This window comes from Salvelinus alpinus, chromosome 14, assembly GCF_045679555.1.
Source record: "Salvelinus alpinus chromosome 14, SLU_Salpinus.1, whole genome shotgun sequence".
NCBI lineage: Eukaryota > Metazoa > Chordata > Actinopteri > Salmoniformes > Salmonidae > Salvelinus > Salvelinus alpinus.
The window spans coordinates 5,374,459-5,393,285 of NC_092099.1; positions in this window are offsets into that span (position 1 = coordinate 5,374,459).

Sequence of the window (18,827 nt, forward strand, 5' to 3'; positions counted from 1 at the left end):
TAGGAGGACCTCCGCCATGAGCAGGAAGAGCACAGGAGGTCATTCTATAGGCAATCCCGGCCTGAGTCACTGCCGCGGGAGCAACGGTACCACCGCTACTCTCCTGACCATCACAGCTCTAGGCCCTTCCCACTAGAGCCCTTGTCATTGCCACCCCAGCTGATTCTCCCAGAGTAAGCCTGGCTACTCCCCTGAGAGACACTACTCCATGCTTCCTCTGCTAGCACATTCGCCACCTCCATGGGACCGTTGAGACTTCCACTATGTCCCAAGGTTGCCCAGCTATTCACCAGATCGTCATCCCTCCAGGCTCCCCCAGCTAGACCCTATGTCGTATCTACTACAGCCTTCAGGGAGCGCCACTAAACCCCGAAGTGGCCCAGGTGCTCTCCCTACCGACACACCACTAGGCCTCCACCGGCCTGAGCCACCAGAGCACCGGGTCCACGTCTGCTTTCCAGACCGGCCCAGCTCTCCATCAGGTCAAGACAATTCCAGCGTGTACAGTCCACCACACCAAGGTCTGCAGCCCCCTCAGCCAGATCCTTAACTAGGGAGACTCCTTCTCCAGTTGTGGAGCCACAGCCAGCCGCTGCCATAGGACATGTATTGGCTACCGTTGTTGTCCTCTCCTCCCAATGCAAACCCCCTGGTGGTCGAGACTGACAACCAGCTGGAGCAACAGCCTGCAGCTCTTGCAGAAGTCAAGTGCAGCATGGACATTGAGGCCTTTCCAACCACAGCCTAGTTCGATCAGACCCTTCTTTCCTTCGATGTTAAGCCTGTGGCCACAAGGACACGCTCCTGCTGGCCTTGCCCTGTCAGCCCTTGCCATGGTCGGACCCACCAGTCCCAGGCCAGGGGTCCCTGCTGGCCCAGCCTGCTAGCACCCTGCTATTTCCAGCTTCGAGGATCCTTCCAGAACTCACCTCAGGGGCCATTCCAATCCTCTCCATGGGAGACCTGCCAGACACCACCCCAGGTGACACACAAGAAGTCCTCCATGATGTCCCCCCTGACTTAGACATGCAGTTCCCTGCCCTCACTGCAGGGTCAGATTCAGAGTTCCCTGCCCCCACAGTAGGGTTAGAGTTTCAGTCCAGCCTACCTGGTAGGTGTAGAGGGCTCAGGTGTAGAGTGTCCTGCCTCTAAATTAGGGCCAGTGTATCCTTCCCCCTTGGTAGGTCTAGGGTTCCCTGCCTTCCTGGTAGGTCCAATGTATGTTTTCAGCCCTAGCCGGCCCTCAGTCTCTGGCCCTAGTTGCGACCTCACACAATTCTGGCTTAGGCCCCTGGACTGCTGCCTTAATACTAGGGCCCCTGCTATCTGCCATTCTAAGTCCAAGGTCCCCTGCAGTAGTAGCCTCTAAGTTTGCTGCTCTGCCAGGCCTTAGGTATTCTACCCAAGTAGTCCCCACTTTTGCGTCACCACCAGATCTGCAGTCTCCTGCCCTGCTCGGATCTGGGCCCCCTGGCTTATCATGTATACAGCTCCTTCTCCTGCCAGGCTTAGAGCCCCCTGCCATCTTAGGCCCTAAATTAGCTGCCCGGTTTGCAGGTCTGCAGTCTCCTGACCTGCTCAGATTGCAGCCCCCTGCCTTAGTTGGTAGGCAGTTGCCTGGCTTGCCAGGTTTAGGGCCACCTGCCATTCTAGGCCGCAAGTTACCTGTACTATGTTCTCAGTCCTCAGCCCTCTTCAGCCCTCAGTCCCTAGCACTAGGTCCTCAGTCTCCAGCACTAGTCAGCCCTCAGTCCCTATCCCAGGTTGGTCATCAGGCTACTGCCTGACTATGCTCAGAGTGACCAGTTCCTCTAGTAGGGCCAGAGCTCTACCGCTCCCCTAGCTCCCAGTTAGTTTCCCAGTCAAGTGCAGAGACAGTTTCCAGGTCAGGTCAAAGTCAGTTTCCCTGTTAGGTTCAGAGTCATTCTTCCTCACAGGTTCTGAGTTGCATTTCCTGCCAGTTATCAGCACTAGGCTCCCAGCCTTCAGAAGTTCTAGTTTGCTGTCTCCATTCCTAGTCGGCCCTCACTGCTCCGCCAGGCTATAGGTTCTCTCTGCCCCACTAGGTCTGCAGTCTCTGCTCTCAATTGGTCCGCAGCCCCCAGCCGCAGCCGGCAAGCAGTCAGCATCCTCAGTGCTACTCGCCAAACCTCCTGACCTAGTTCTAGGTCCTGGGTCTCCCGTCCTACTATTTTGAGTTATCTGCTCCTCTATGTCTGCAGTCCCTGCCCCAAGCCAGTTCGCAGCTCCCAGCCTCAGCTGGCACCCAGTTGCCTGTCCTAGCGCTGAGCTCCATGTCCCCTGCTCAGCAAGGTTTTCTGTCTCCGGCCATACCTAGCTTGCGGTCCTCAGTCTTAGTAGTAGGTGCTAAGTCCCTTACCCTGTCAGGCCCTGAGATTCCGGCCTTGTTTGGCCCTCAGCCCCTTGACCGGTGGGACGCACCGTTCCCTGACCGGGGGGGGCTGCTGTCTCCAGTTCTAGGGGGCCGCCGTTCTCCTGCACTGGAAGACTCTCCGGCCCTCGCACTTGGGGAACCAGCTGACCTCTTCTCTTGGGCCCAGCCGGCCCCTGCCTTCGAATCCCTCTTGAGACTCACCCAGGGGTCCACACCTGCTCCACCATCAGAGCCATGGCCAGCAGTGGTGAAAGAATCACCAACCTCTGCCACAGCCAGTAAGCTGCCAACCACAGTTTTGGCCGACATGCCACAATCCTCCGCTGCAGCAGGAGCGCTTTGCCTCCAGCTACGGCCAGCCTCCAGCATAGTACTCAGTGCCAACGGATGGGCTCCAGCGGTCCTGCACCAGCTGAGTTAGAGGGTCCTTCGCCACACCTGTGGCGTTCCATGGGGTGGGCCAGAAGTCTCTGCACCTCTGTGCACCTCCCTTGAGAGGCGGCCCCTAAGCTCCTTGTACGCACTTGAGCCAGCACCCTCCTGGCCACCAAGGTCTTTTAAAGTGACAGTAGTAATCAGCTGCCCTTCTTGTTCAGCCAGATGCACACTAGGACTGCTGGATAGGATTAGGCCCTTTCAGGACTAAGCCCCTCATTGAGTCCTTTTAAGAAATCCAGGGGCTGCTGTGAAAAAGTCCTTCATTAGTAACGTGGCTCTTAAAGACCTTTGCACATCTACTGGATCACTCATAGAACAGCCAACGTGTATCATTAAATGATGTGGCCAATCTGTGATTTAGTGCAATATTATTGGGTAAGCATAATAAGCCGCCTAAATATCCTACTTGCAGCCATAGTTGGTAATATCTCTCTAGGAGATGATTTGTCATCAGTATTGTGGAATAATTCTAATGTTAAATTAAGATTTGAATGGCGAAAGCTGATCCGAGACCAGCGCTGCTTTTCTTTTGTTCCTATCACTATCGACACATGGTCTAATGACACTTAGTGAACACTCTCTCTATGTGTTTTTTTTGGGAAACTCTTAAAAAGTTGGCTCGTAAATAACGAGGCATCGGGAGCAATCATAATATTCCGTAAATTACATCGCAACTTGGAAACAAGGCCCTGGGTTGGGTAAATTCCAATTAAATTCTTTAATTGATTAATGAAGTAGAGAATTTACGTTGAATTCAATTCGAATTTCCACAATGTTCAAGTTATGGAATTGGAATTGAATTGGAATTTGACAATTTAGACAGTTTGAATTTGAATATAATTGGAATTGTAAAAACATTTAATAATTGGAATTTAAATGAATTGGAGTTCAACATTTGTAAATTTCCCAGTTAATGGAAATAATGCACATACTCTAGTATAAAAAAATGTGCTGCAGTATTTGTTTAAATCATTTCAATTTGTATTTATATATTTCCAGTATAGCTAGGATATCTGAACAGTGAAATGATCAGCCTGAATGAACTGAATTCAAATTCGAATTTGTGGAATTGTTGGGGATAATATTGAATTGGGATTTGAATTATTGGATTTGATGTTACATTGGAATTGAGAGGTTATGGATTATCTTTGAATTCAGACTATTCTGGAATTTGAATTGACTTAAATGGATTTCACAGAATGAGGTAATTGAATTAGAAATGTATTTGTGGAATTTAACCCCAACCCCAGTAATAATCACCCCCAATGCTGTTTTTCTATCTTAAAATGTTGTGCATCCATCAAACATGTAATTGTTGTGAAATGTGTATATTGGTGTGTGCAATGTCTGACCCTCACAGGACTAGGCCGAGTTGTTTTGTTTAAGAGTTTGGTTTTTCATGGTTAACTTGTAGCTAATTTTAGCACTATTGCTTGTTCATGCATGCCTTTTGTAATGCCATATACATTATATACATTATGTAGGTTTCTAGTAAAAGCCAGCTTGCTGTCTCTCGTGCTCCAGCGCATGTGCAGTAGCCATGCCTTAAAGGTCATCTGACTTCTGCATTGGCCTGCAGCATGCACCGTGATATGGCCTCTGCGGAAGTCAGGGCATTCATACGTCTTGCGCTTCGTGGAGCGGTGCAGAGCTGTAGTGAAGGAAGTTGTCAAGGAAGTGGGTTGGTGTTTACACAGGACCTCCCGCCCTCACCTACGGTCAACGAATCATGTCAATGTGGAGCTGTACTGAGCCCTCCGCATTGTTTGGACATTTGAGAGGGGCACGGCGATGCGGTACGAAGCCCAACGTGGCCTGCGTGCCTCCAGAGGCTCCGTAATTGCGTCACACCATCCATACGGGGCCTCCAACAACATAATCAGACATAATCTTAGAGACGATTCTAGTCCCTTCTTTTGCTCCCGCACATGCGCGCTCTCTACTGCTACATACAATCTGTACCCAGGCTGAGGAGAGAGCTACGCCTTAATTGCCTTAAGGCTCGCACACACCTCACCGAATGTGGAAACTAGCGCTCGTCTGGCGATTTTTCAGCGGGCGGTGTTTTAGGGACCACCCACTTTAGACGTCTGACATTTTTTAAGTGATTCTACATGTACATTCGCAATTTAAATTCAGAGGTGCTAAGTAATCTCGGCCAGCAAACGCTAGTGGTGTGTCTGATCCCTCTTTCTGGTACCTGGTTATTTCTTACGATGTGTAAATATCCCCGTGTTGCATTTGTATAATATCATGCCTTATGTTTTTACATCTCCTTACCTAGCATGTAGACTTCGTATATTATTACTACGGTTGATATTATTGTGATCCTAATGATTGCTTACTCTGCCTTTTTTTTTTTTAGAACACACGTTGTATGAAACATTCAAATGGAAGCAGCTGTGCCCGTGCATGTGTGTGTGTGGGGGTGACAAAGTGTATGGTAATGAGCCTCAACATCCCGTTCTGACAGTACAACACTATAGCGGGCATATCTTACTGAATCAGTTTAAAGTTACAAGCGGATGAGGGCATATCCAGCCAATAGCTGGGACTATCTCCAGATAGATGTTTTTTCGTAATAAGAATATTGGGAATAAGAAAACAAGTAACAAAAATAGTAGATTTCCCAAATCAGAAGAATAGTTCCGCCTTGCGACGGCTTTGCCCTGCGGACGGTTTCCTTCTCAAAATACCAATCGTTCCCTTCATGTGTCTGACAACAATGAAACAAGTGGCAACACTATTACCTTGGGTGGTGATACAGGTTTACACAAGTTTCGCCTACTAAAAGCAGTAGTGTAAACAGTGATATAGGCTACCATCTGAAAAACAAGTGGATAGAGTTTGGAGCTTTTTTCATTTTCTTTTCTTCCCCTCTTCAACTTTTCAAGCTGGTGTTAATTAAAGTGCTTTTAAGCGAGCAATGTCTCGCCTTTGTCCCGAAAGGCGTAGCCCACAAGTGTAGCCTAGTTTTGTCTCCTTGTCGATTTAACTCCCGAAGTGACTGGGATATACTGTTACGATAGTAATATTTTAAAGTCAATGCAAACATATAATGGGATAAAATATACAATGGGATTAATTCAGAACCAATTACGACAATAATACCATTAATCTTTTCATTATACATAATTAATTACATGGTAATGTATTTATTTGGTGATGCCTATTTTAATATTCGTTTTCAATAATATCAACAACGATTTGAGCATTAACACAACACTTGTTGTAGATTATATAGCCTCAAGGGATATTATATTAGTATTTTATTCCAATTCATGAGGTCAACATTTAGCTTAATGCAGAACAATAAATAAAATATGATCTTATTATTATTGCATACTTTTCTATCTTATAATTTTTTTGCATAATTTTTTTTTTGTCGTTTTCCGCTACAAATTATTTGTTTGGACCAGGCTGCCATTTGTCACTTGCCTCTCGCTCAAACACCCTGCAGTGTGCGGGTCAAGCTCCTCTCTCCCAACACGTCCCACGATGGAAACATATGTGAAGGCCTACATTTTAAACCATCATGTTGTCTATTCGGTGTCAGACAGACCGTTTCTGACTTTCTAACATCTAATAAGATGACCCAGTCTCTCCCTCTTCGGCGTGCTACGCAGGCAAGACCCAGAAAACTGGGCACATGTTCACTATCTAGGCATTTTGCCAAACTCTTTCTAGCACTCTACCTGGCTAGTATCTTAAAGTACAGGAATACACGAGAAAACAGTAGAATCCAGTCGCAGTTGTACATGCTACTTCACCCGGTCAGCTTCTACCCTCCAAACCGCCAAAGATGTCTCCCTGGCTGGAACAGAAAACTTATCGAGACAAACATAGGCAATTTTTTCTGCTCAGCGCACAGTGAGTATGTATCCGCCGAACTGCTAGAACGAAAATATTAAAACTGAACTATCGACTTTGAGAGAGTGAAAGGCTCAAAAGTTTCTGTCCCAGTAGGGAAACGTTATAGAACGGACGTGGTCGATTTTCGCTTGAACTCAGGCATGCATATTTGGGGAAAGTTGGAGAAATGTGTTGTCCCGTTAGATTAGGGATTGGGTGAGTGGCTGTTCATGGTTTGGACGCCTAAAGGAGGACTACTCTCTCCTCTCGACCCTCACTCAAGCAGCTGTGGTTTCACCTATTAGCCCCGATGTCTTTCCGAAAGGAGTGGTAGAGTTAAACATCCGACAATGGGCACGCCAGGGGGGCACTCGCCTGACCTATACCCGGTTTTAATAGTTTCATAGGAACTTCATTAAATAAATTACTTAGTGAGCACATCATAATTTATGTGTTATTAGCTGTGAAAAGCTTGATTTGTGTTGCACCTTTAGAGAGGAAAACCCAGCGGGAATCGTTCGTGTCATACAAGCATTTTTTTGTTTGCCTGTAACTCGCCTTGTTTTCACCGTGCACCAGAACCTCTCTCAATCCTGTATTCAAAAGATTCATTCAAAAGTAGCCTACTCAAAAGGGGTGTAAAGTTCATTCTGGTAACACGGTTTTGCGCCATAAGTGTTTTCAGTTGTGAGGCATGCCTAATAACTTCAAAAATAGCATATTTTGTAACTTTCCAAATAAAACCGTCGAGGGGGGCAATGGCAACATGAAGTAGACTAAAGTCACCATGTCAACGAAAACAATTAAGAAATATCTACTTTGAAAACTTCTCTTGTGACAGTTTATTATTCAGAAGAAGGGTTATTTTTCATTAAAGTATGATAAAAAAAAAAGTGAAATAGATGGATAGAAATATGCATTTATTAGGGTTATATAATACATATCCCACATATTACGGATGTTTATAGGCTTTGGGCTACATCCACAAAACTGTCAGCGATCAAATTAATTAGTTTACTACTGGCAATATTTTAACAAAAATGATCAACTGTATTTTCTATGAAAATAGCCATGCATATGCCTAAAAAACAAAGTTGTCTGTTGCTAATTATATTATTATTATTTTGAGTGATAAAGTTGGCCTATGCTTTTGAACTATTCATCTCAAGAGAATCACCTGATTTAGTTTGATGATCTACGTGTGGCTATTCCGATTAACATAAATCGATGAGAGATATTCAGTACTAGGCCTACCCATTATTCCATTGCCTGTCAAGTATGAATACATGCACATCTTTTTATTTTACAAGGCAAGTCAGTTAAGAACAAATTCATATTTTCAATGACGGCCTAGGAACAGTGGGTTAACTGCCTTGTTCAGGGGTAGAACGACAGATTTGTACCTTGTCAGCTCGGGGATTCGATCTTGCAACCTTCCGGTTAATAGTCCAACGCTCTAACCACTACCTGCCGCCCCAAATTTTCTAAAAGGCAAAGGACAAACCAAGTATCCATACCATTATTAGGCTATATCAACTGATAGAACTTAGTTATACAATATATATAAGAATTATTGCAAATTGTTAAACAAAAGTGATACTCTCCCCTTGTTGTCATTTTATGCTGAAGATCATTCTTAGTGGCCCTATTAAAAATATTCAAATGTACAGTGGGCCTACCTGACAAACAACGCACCTACTGAGAAGAAAGACTTGCTTCAATGCAAAAGGAGATAGAAAACTCTACAAGGCCATTTGAAGCAGAGTTTTCGCACATCGTTTTGAGCTATAGTTGGAATCAGTGTTCGATTGTGTGTTAGGGTAACGTGGGGTAACTAGCCCCCAGGGAAATATGTTTTAAGAGTCTGGTTGGTTCCCTGACTTGCCCTCGACAAGATCATCAGCAGACTCCATCACCATCATTTACCATCCTCTAATCAGCTCACTACGCTCAAGCCATGATCTGACCCTCTCCATCTTAGGAAGATGCCACTTTCAAAGACGTGGCTTCTATTGGTTGACCTGTCATGCTATATTGCTTGTTTGTTTTTTTTTGCTCTTGACGTGCTTGCAGATTCTATGAAAACATAATCATTAGTTATTTCTAATCTAATTAAGTTAGATATATAAATGTTTTGTATACAGTACCAGTCAAAATTTTCAAGGGTTTTTCTTCATTTTTTACTATTTTCTACATTGTAGAATAATAATGAAGACATCAAAACTATGAAATAACACACATGGAATCATGTAGTAACCAAAAAAGTGTAAAACAAATCAAAATATATTTTATATTTTCTATTCTTCAAAGTAGCCACCCTTTTCCTTGATGAGAGCTTTGCACACGCTTGGCATTCTCTCAACCAGCTTCACCTGGAATGCTTTTCCAACAGTCTTGAAGGAGTTCCCACAAATGCTGAGCACTTGTTGGCTGCTTTTCATTCACTCTGTGGTCCAACTCATCCCAAACCATCTCAATTGGGTTGAGGTCGGGTGATCCAGCACTCCATCACTCTCCATCTTGGTCAAATAGTGGAGGAATTACTGGAGGAAACAGGAGGAAACATACCGGAGGAAACAGCACAATCGCCGCTCTAGCTGAGACGTCAATAGGCTATATTCAGTAGCCTATATCCCCAGAATTAGCTCCGTCTCCCCTAATCTACATTGGATGCGCTCATAAATATGCTGCCAGACTCACAGCAGTTTTTCAGTGATATCAACATATGATGCTTCAAACAACCAATTAAAATACTGCACGACTCAAGTTATTTCCCTGTGTTTGGTCCGGACTGCGTTCTCAACTGCAGCAAACCATGTTATGACCACCCTTTTGAGCGAACCACGGTACGTTGTTTAGTGCACTCAGGAGTTTAATGCGCGCCAAACGAACATAACTAAGGGGGTAAAAGCACCAGAGTTCAGGAAAAAACGCTCTAAAAACAATTCAGTGTGAAAGCCCCGAAATAATTCAGCTTACAACACCATTACCATTGCATATTGTTGTGTGTATGGTTGCCTGTATGGCTACTTCCCATCCCATTCATCCACCCCAGTCATCTTCCCCAGTCAAAACCAAACCGATGCATCACTCTCCTCCTGCCTGTCTCCATACCAGAGAACATGACATAATATCTGGCCGCTCTGTAACATCTGTGGGGGTAGAGACTTGGTGCCGGTCCAAAGGCCCCATCACCGGGACTGGGAGCCACTCCAAGGCAGTAGGTGAGGGTAGCAAGGTCGTCCATGGACATCCACATGAGCCGGGCCTGCTACCTGGCCTTCGTACAGCCCACTGGCCAGAAGGTAGACACTAAAAGGGCCCAGGCTGCGTACGTAAGTGCACTACATCACTAGACTCTCCTCGGGTGTGACGGGGCCTCCCTAAAAGCCTGTAAACGCAGTTAGCCAGGTGGTAGGGGAACGTGGAACTGTGTTGCGGCTGGGTTGTATCCCGTGGGAGGAGGGAATGTTTTAGGAGATGCACTGTTTTTTTCTTGGATGGTGTTGCACTGAGGCCATGTTTACCATGGGCAGGCCCCGCAGAAATGTATTGCCTAGCAGAGTTTTCCTTATTCAATCTTGTTCTGAGGGCAGGTCTACCTCAAGCGCAGAAATTAACGTGATGGTTAAATTTGGTTTAGACAAGTAATCCCAGTTGGTTGAGGTTAGGGTTAGTGGTTGGGTTAAGTTTAGGCAATACATGTGATTGGTTTAGAGTTAGGGTAAGGTAGGAAAACAAAGCCCACACCTGAGACAATGGGATTGGTCTGTAGGCCTCTCCTAGTAGGTACACGGTAATGGTAAAGTCTAGATAGGTGGTTTGCAACACAATCTCACAGTCAATTCATGCAAATATGTACAAAAAGTTTATCAACCATTTTGGTTCATTAAAAAAAAAATTGTGTGAAAATACACACCTTTTTGTGCGGCTTAATTTGTAGGAAAATACAAATTTTTCTGTGATTTCATTCATGGAAAATACATTTTTGGCTGGCAAACTTAGGAACAATCTTTTGAAAATTATTGGAGAATTGCATTTTGGGATATGGTGTTCAACAGTGCGTTTTTTTGTGTTCCACATTCATTTATATATAAAAAAAAACATATATATTAAAAAAAACATGTCAACAACCCAATATTGTTAATCAACCAGGTTGTCACCAAAATACTTATAACATAACAGTAGCCTTACATTTTTTTATTAAACCACCCTTAAATGAAGTCACATAAAAACACACAAAAATGCACAAAATCTGCTGAAATACTTTTTCTGAAATACATTTTCGACAAACCCAGCAAAGTCACCGATGATAAAAGTCAGTATTCGATGTCCACGTCTGAAGGTGTTGGGAGATGACGTGTAAACCGGCCACTAGAGGCAACAGTGAGCACTGTTACCTTCAAGTAGATTTCAGTTTTGCTAGTACATTGTGGATGGGGATGGCAGATGGGCGTAAGCATCTGATTCCAAAGGTTGCAAGTTTGAATCCAGATATAGAAAGTTGTTCCTGAGATTTTTTTTAAGCCTATCCCAAACTTTTTCCACATTTTGTTATTTTACAACCTTATTTTAAAATGTATTAAATCGCTTTTCCCCGTCATCAATCGACACACAATACCCAATAAGGACTAAGCAACAATAGGTTTTTAGAATTTTTTGCAAATTTATTCAAAACAAAAGCTGAAATATCACATTTACATACATTGATTCTAACTTTAAAAGTTGCGTCGTACTGCAGCACAGCTTGCAGGCTGCTGCAGAATTCTATGGCACGTTATTTAAGTGTCAGCCATTGTTGGCATTAATGCTAGTTAGTGCTAGTTTGACCACCAGAGGGCATCTTTGAGAAGTTAAGTTATTAAAATGACATTGAGCTGTATGCCTAAGAGTCCTGTTTACTGTAGCTGTTTTAGCGTAAATAACCTATTGGCAAAGCATACAGTACAAGTCATCCATGTCTTTAAATTACAATCAAGCATTTTAGCTATAAAAACAAAATAACAAAGGGAGCCTTGAATAATTAAACAATGAGTAAACTGCAACATGTCGGCGGCTAAAGCGATTTCATTCACAAATGCATTTGACTGTTTTTAATATTGGCTGTACTAGAGACTTTGAAATATTTTTTTGTGAGAACAGACTATATGGGATTTCTATTTGCAAATGTAGCTTAATTTAATTAATATTATGGTGTTTCTATTCCAAGAAAAAGTTTTTTTTTTTTTTTTTACTGTAGTTGGTATAGCATAACTTACTTATTGGCATAAAGGCCTACTTCAATATACAGTATGTCAAACAATCATTCATTCATTTGTGCATGTCATCACACAGCATACAAGTCATCCATGTCTTTAAATACAGTCAGTACTTTGTTTAAGCCCATTTGGCAGCGATTACAACCTCAAGTCTAATTGGGTATGACGCTACAAACTTGGCAGACCTGTATTTGAGGAGTTTCTCCCATTCTTCTCTGCAGATCCTCTCAAGCTTTGTCAGGTTGGATGGGGAGTATCGCTGCACAGCTATTTTCAGGTCTCTCCAGAGATGTTCGATCGGGTTCAAGTCAGGTTCCTGGCTGGGCCACTCAAGGACATTCAGAGACTTGTCTTGAAGCCACTTTTGTGTTGTCTTGGCTGTGTGCTTAGGGTCGTTGTTCTGTCAGAAGGTCTGAATACAACAAGTGTAGACTTTATAATGAAATGCTTAGTTACAAGCCCTTAACCAACAGTGCAATTCAAGAAGAAGAAAATATTTACCAAGTAGGCTAACCTTTGACCCAGTCTTAGGTCCTGAGCGCTCTGGAACAGGTTTTCATCAAGGATCTCTCTGTACTTTGCTCCCTTCATCTTTCCGTCAAACCTGACTAGTCTCCAAGTCCCTGCCGCTGAAAAACATCCACCCAGCATTATGCTGCCGCCACCATGCTTCACCGTAGGGATGGTGTCAGGTTTCTTCCAGACGTGACGCTTGGAATTCATGCCAAAGAATTGAATCTTGATTTCATCAGACCAGAGAATCTTGTTTCTCATGGTCTGAGAGTATTTATGTGCCTTTCGGCAAACTCCAACTGTGTTGGCATTTGCCTTTTACTGAGGAGTGGCTTCCGTCTGGCAACTCTACCATAAAGGCCTGATTGGTTGAGTGCTGCAGAGATGGGAGAATCTTCCAGAAGGACAACCATCTCTGGAGCTCTGTCAGAGTGACCATCGGGGGATTGGTCAGTTTGGAAGAGTATTGGTGGTTCCAGACTTCTTCCATTTACGAATGACAGAGGCCACTGTGTTCTTGGAGACCTTCAATGCTGCAGAAATGTTTTGGTACCCCTCCCCGGATCTGTGCCTCTGTGCACTGTACATTAGACTCTAACAAAATCAATCTCCAAATGTATTTCTTAACCTTTAAATTGATCCCATCACAATTCCCCGCCGCCCAATTTTAAATCTTTATCTTTTTTGCTTTCTCCAAATCTGTATCTTAATGACACACCTTGTGGATCGGTCAAAACGTTTCAACGTCACTTCTCGGATACGCCTTATCTCTCTCCCTCCATTCTCATCCCTCTTTTTTCCCTATCGCCACTCCTTCCATCGTGGGCAGAGATAGGGATCTCCACCAGATTTCTGTAGAACTATCACAGTCGACACATCAGAGGCCGGGGCACTGAATGCTTCCCCTCTCGTTGCGGATAAGGTCAACGTCGAGAGTGGAGAAAATCATTCTCTCACAGCTGGAGAGGAGGAGAGGAGAGCAGGAACATCTCTCTGGCAAACAAGGAGGCCAGGATAAAAAAACAGAGGGAGAGGGAGGGGAGAGGCACAACCAGGCAGAGAAAGAAAGGAAGATAGAGAGAGGATGGCACAAAAGGTATGAGTGGCACAAAATAGATAGAGAGATAAAGAAAAGGATTAGAGAGAGAGAGGGAAATAGAGGGTGGCACATGCAGAGAGAGAAAGAGAGGGGGAGAGAGAGAGATAGTGAGAGAAATAAAAGCAGAGGCCGAACAAGACAGAGCCAGACAGACAGAAACAACCAAAAACCTAACAATGGCTAAATCCGACCAGCTCTAATGAGCTTGCGTTCAAGCAGGGGCACTCCACGTCCGGAGGCGGGGGGGGGGGGGGGGGTCTGACTGACTCCCACATTGTTTCCCTCCTCTGTCGCTCATTGTGGGCCTGTTTGCCAAGCGTGGTCCCCAAATAACCCCAAACCCCCATGTCTTCAATGGGGCTCTAATCCGGGTGCGATAAGCCCATAAGCTAGCAGTGAAGAGTCCCTGGCGCGAGTCAGGGCCTAATTGCGTCACCGGGGCCATGCAGAGTGGAGGTGGAGAGACCTCCCCCTGGCTCCAAGCTGTAGACCAGGACAGGATCCGAAACATCACTAGCAACAGTCACTCTCTCTCCAACTGACATGGGATAGACTACTACAGATATGATGCTGGATAGGCTGTAATAACTGATATGGTGTATGCAACAGAACTGGGATAGGTAAGAAAATAGGCAGAAGAGAGAGGCTGAGAGATTTAAAAAAGCCATGTGTGTCCCGTACTGAACTGGAATAGGCTATACTAAGAGATATGCTGGCTTTGGCTTTTTGGGGGCTTGGTCCAGATAGGCCAATGTTAGGCTAAGAGTCATCAGAGATGAATGAACATCATAATAGTTTCTTGGTGCACTTTGATGTGGTGGACTAAGCCAGTACATGGCCAACTGTGCTACCTATGGGTTGTCGTTGGCCAATGACGGTCCCTCAGAAGGCCAACGATGCCCACTTCAGGATATGCAAATGACCTAGAGGAAGTCAGGTGTGATAAACATGTTTTCAACAGCGGAACATGTGACTTCAACAGCGGAATGGGTCACATCAAGTTTCTAATTCTTGGGTTTTGCCACTTGGTATCTTACAGAATGTATCTGTTGTAGTCTTCTGTTCTCTGGCCCCCGAGACTGGATGATAGACTGAATTCACCCATCTCCTTCTCAGCGATCACCTCATCTAACATTCTCGCGATATCTCCGCCTTTCTCTCAGTCCCATCCATGGCTGGCTCCTGTATGAGTTGAATCGGTTTACTGTGCTATTTATGTATTTTTTATTTTATGTCATGTTTATTTATACAAGGAAGTCCCATTGAGACCAAGTCTCTCTTGCAAGGGAGCCCTGCTTCACAACCATTTAATCGCTTTAAGATGGTCATACCGTGGATCATTAGGGCAATTTGATTTCGAATTTTAGGAACCCTTTAACTATAAAACAAATATTGTAAAAAATGACATGATAAAATACTGAATTTGGCGTTTACTACTATAGCCCATGGAAAGGCATTGAATAACACATTCATAATTGGCAAAAAAAAAGACCGTCAAATAATAAATCATAAGGAATAAGGTTTTGAAGTGGTGATTTAAGAAAGCTCAGGAAATATATATATATTTCTTGGGACATATTTGACCCCTTATTTTTGTTTACTGCAAAATGACCTCCATGTTTTTCCATTCATTTGTATGGGTCATAGAAGGGGTCATAGAGCATATGAATTTGTAGCCCAAACGGTTCAGATGTTACAGACAGAAGTTGGCACATCGGTGTTACCCGACTTCAGAGGACTCCACGTTCAGACACCACAGATGTATTTGCGAGAAGACCAATTTCCGAGGTGCCTCCTGGTCTGACAAACAGCACTGTAGATCTGCCACTTTAGATGCAGCTCATGCAACATATATCAGATATCTCTAGCTTAAACTGCACAGATTTTAATGGGGATTTGTGTCTTATGTTCATTGGATTGATGCACAGGTGCGTCGACAGACTCTTAAGGATTTGAAGGAAATACTGACACAATTATGACAAACGAAGGCGAGAGCATGAGAAATACAAAAATACAATAATAAAAATCCATTATGGGTTATTGACCAATACCATTAAATGGCCGAAAGGCACTGGGTAGGTTAGAAGAGATGTGACATAATATGGTGGTTTATAATATGGTAGAGCAATGTGCACTCACTACAGCAACAGAAAGGCTGAGAAACATACTTCTCTCTGTTTTTAAATCTCGTAAGGTCTCCCCCTTTAGAAACCCTAAATTCAACTTAATCTAACAACTTAATAGCAATAAACTAGTTCAACTATCAGGGTCTAGTCCTCCTTGACATCCTATCAAGCTGATGATGGCCCTAATGTTGTATCTCAGTTGGTCCCTCAGGACACTTAGGAGTGGACTGTCCCCATCAGAAGACTAATAGTGTAATTAGGCCACCCCCATTGGGGACAGGCACCTTTTGTCCCTTCCTTGACACTAGCAATGGTAAATGACAGCACATCTCTCCAACTAACACCATAGATCCATCTTCTTAGCAAGACATCTTAGCAGGCAGAGCACACCCTCAACCAGACAGTCCAACTTCATCTTTATAAGTCAAATGTTATGTATTTAAAAAAAAAAAGATCTGTGCATTCTGACTTAGAGTAAGCATTAAATAATATTTACAGAGACATGGAGGGATCTGTTAGGCATGTGTATTAAGCTACCTGGATAGAGGTGTGTGGGGTCACGCCATGATAGTTATACGTGGTGATCAGTGCCCTGGTACTGTCATCCAGAATGTAGGACTCGCACCCTTGCTTTGAGCAAGTAGCCTTCTTCCACATTGTACATGTGACCAATTGCACCGTAATTAGTTAAGTGGTTAGGCAACGTAAGATGTGTGGCACTGGGAATAATTCCTCGGGGCTTAGCTGAATTCAGGCCCATAGACATCGAGGGGGTCGCTGAAAAACTCATACAATTCCGTCATTTCCCTACATTCCTCTCAAACATTCGTCCTCGTCTCAAACATTCACATATACAACAGACCTCCTCCCGTTTTCGGCCTCACCGCGCGCATCATTATCGTTGTCAAAACTTGCACGCTGGACGTGAACTCCCGGTGAAAGGGCTGCGGCAGGCGTTTCCCTGGGGAGCCGGCAAGTGGAGGTGTTGGAGCGGGTTACGCCACCTCCTTACCCGGGAGGGCCCCACAGGAACCCTCATTACACCAGATCGTGGAGCAGTGAGCTGTGCAGAGCGGTGGGTAGAGGCGGAGGCGTCTCCACACCTGAGCGTCTACCACTCCCAACCGGACACTGGCAGTCCGTGACAGCTCAGATTCGAAACAGTCATGATGGAAATAATAATGAGGATAATATGAGTATGCTCTCGGATCAGACGACCGGATGTCAGTTGCCTATCGTGTGGTGGCCAATGAGTGAAGCAAAAGTCAACAAAAAAAGTTCTATAAACTCCAAAACAAGACAAAACTGGGAGAGAATATGCATTAAGCATGCTGTTTACATTTTCAATATCAATGCATTATTATTAGCCTATGTGATATAGCCTAGAGTGAGGTAGAGTAAAATAATAATAATCATTTTACTACAACACAAAACGAAATTGACATCTCTGACAGCTCTAATTTTACTGTGGCGAAAGTACTCCACGGATGAAATAAATTCGTGAAACTACAGCCGTGAGTTTTGGACGAAAGCCTAATTATTCCAAGCCCCCAAAATAGTAGTTTGAGTGAGCCTATATAAAACACATTCGCCCATATCACCTTAAAGGTCTAACCAAACCAATATCTCCATAATCCGTGCCCCATTCTGTTTGTGTTGGTACAACATTTTACGACGGACAGAAAATAATGGGAACTGATGAAGTTTGATCCAAACTTCGACGCTGCATACTGTGCCGGCGACTCAGAGGGCAAGTGGAGCTTCATTAACTGTATCTCCATTGACTTCAGTTCCCTCCGGAGACTACTCCATAGAGAGCGCATTAATGTCAGTTAGGCCTACCTGTCATTTCTGAATACTAGACACACAATATAACCTAGAGATGTTGTGAAAAGTTCACCGCGCTGTTGGTTATCACATTACAGGCTAAACTCGTTCTTCACACATTCTCTCCGAATGTATTCCGATGCAATACTGACCCGTAATCAATTGTCAATCACTGTCACCAAGTACATGGCTTACCTGCAACAAAATATATCTTTGAAAGTTAGTTCCAAAGACACACGGAACAATATAAAGTCATTTTCACAGCTATAGACTACATTTCAAACATCGTAGTAAGTTACAAAATAATAATGTTGCAATAAACCATTTGAATAATTGTCGCTATATTAAATGGCGAATTAATTGATGAATTAATTAACCCCAATAGGGGCGTTGCACTGCCCATTTTTAGTATACAAATTGTCTCCCTCTCGCATGAACAAATCTTTGGATTCTCCATTTTGACGTTCCATAACAGAAAACTTTCTCACACAGACAACTGTAGGCTACTGTAGCAGGTTGACTGTAAAGATAGCCTACCACCGTTCTCTAATTAATTGACACGTATTAAAATACAGGGGCTAAATTGTTGATGCTGTTTCATCAAGTATCCTTCACTCCGTAGAGCGGCATCATCAGTAAGCTGTCATAACCCTGTACAACAGAGGTTACACCTGAACGGAAACGCACAATAAGCAGGGCGACCGCACCTTTAATAGAATAAAGTCTATGGTGGATTTCTCGGGAAATGAATAATGGTATGAATTGTGTAATTTCAACTAGGGTGCAAGTTCTATATCGACACTGAGAACAATTGAATTGCAAACATAAAAAACGGACAATTGAGCAAATTTCCAAATAGGCTACTTGAAATATGTTGCCAGGTGTAAACTAATATGGCATGAAAGGAAACATTTAACACGTTCTTTTTCGTTTACAATTGAATTTTGGAAGTCATAAATGGACATATACAAGAAGGGTTGCGATTTCAAATGGTAGGCTTTTTTAGACTTAGGCTTTAGGTTATTGGTTATAACCCAGGGACTCATTATTGGGTCATATTTCTGCGTTTTCGGGGTTGAGAAAACGATGCGTGTTCTTCACGATACATTCAGGCCTATGTTGATATTGCCAATCAAAAATGAGCAATGGAAGGTAACCTTACCATTCTCTCATATAGGCTCACAACTTAAAATCTGAACTTTAGTCCATGGACAATGTGAAGCTTTTGAAGCTGAGGGTCTATAGACCTTAGTCCCTCTCAAGATAAAAGACTCCCGCTTCACAGAAAGAAAGTACGCTTGTACTTGCTGCGTTACCGT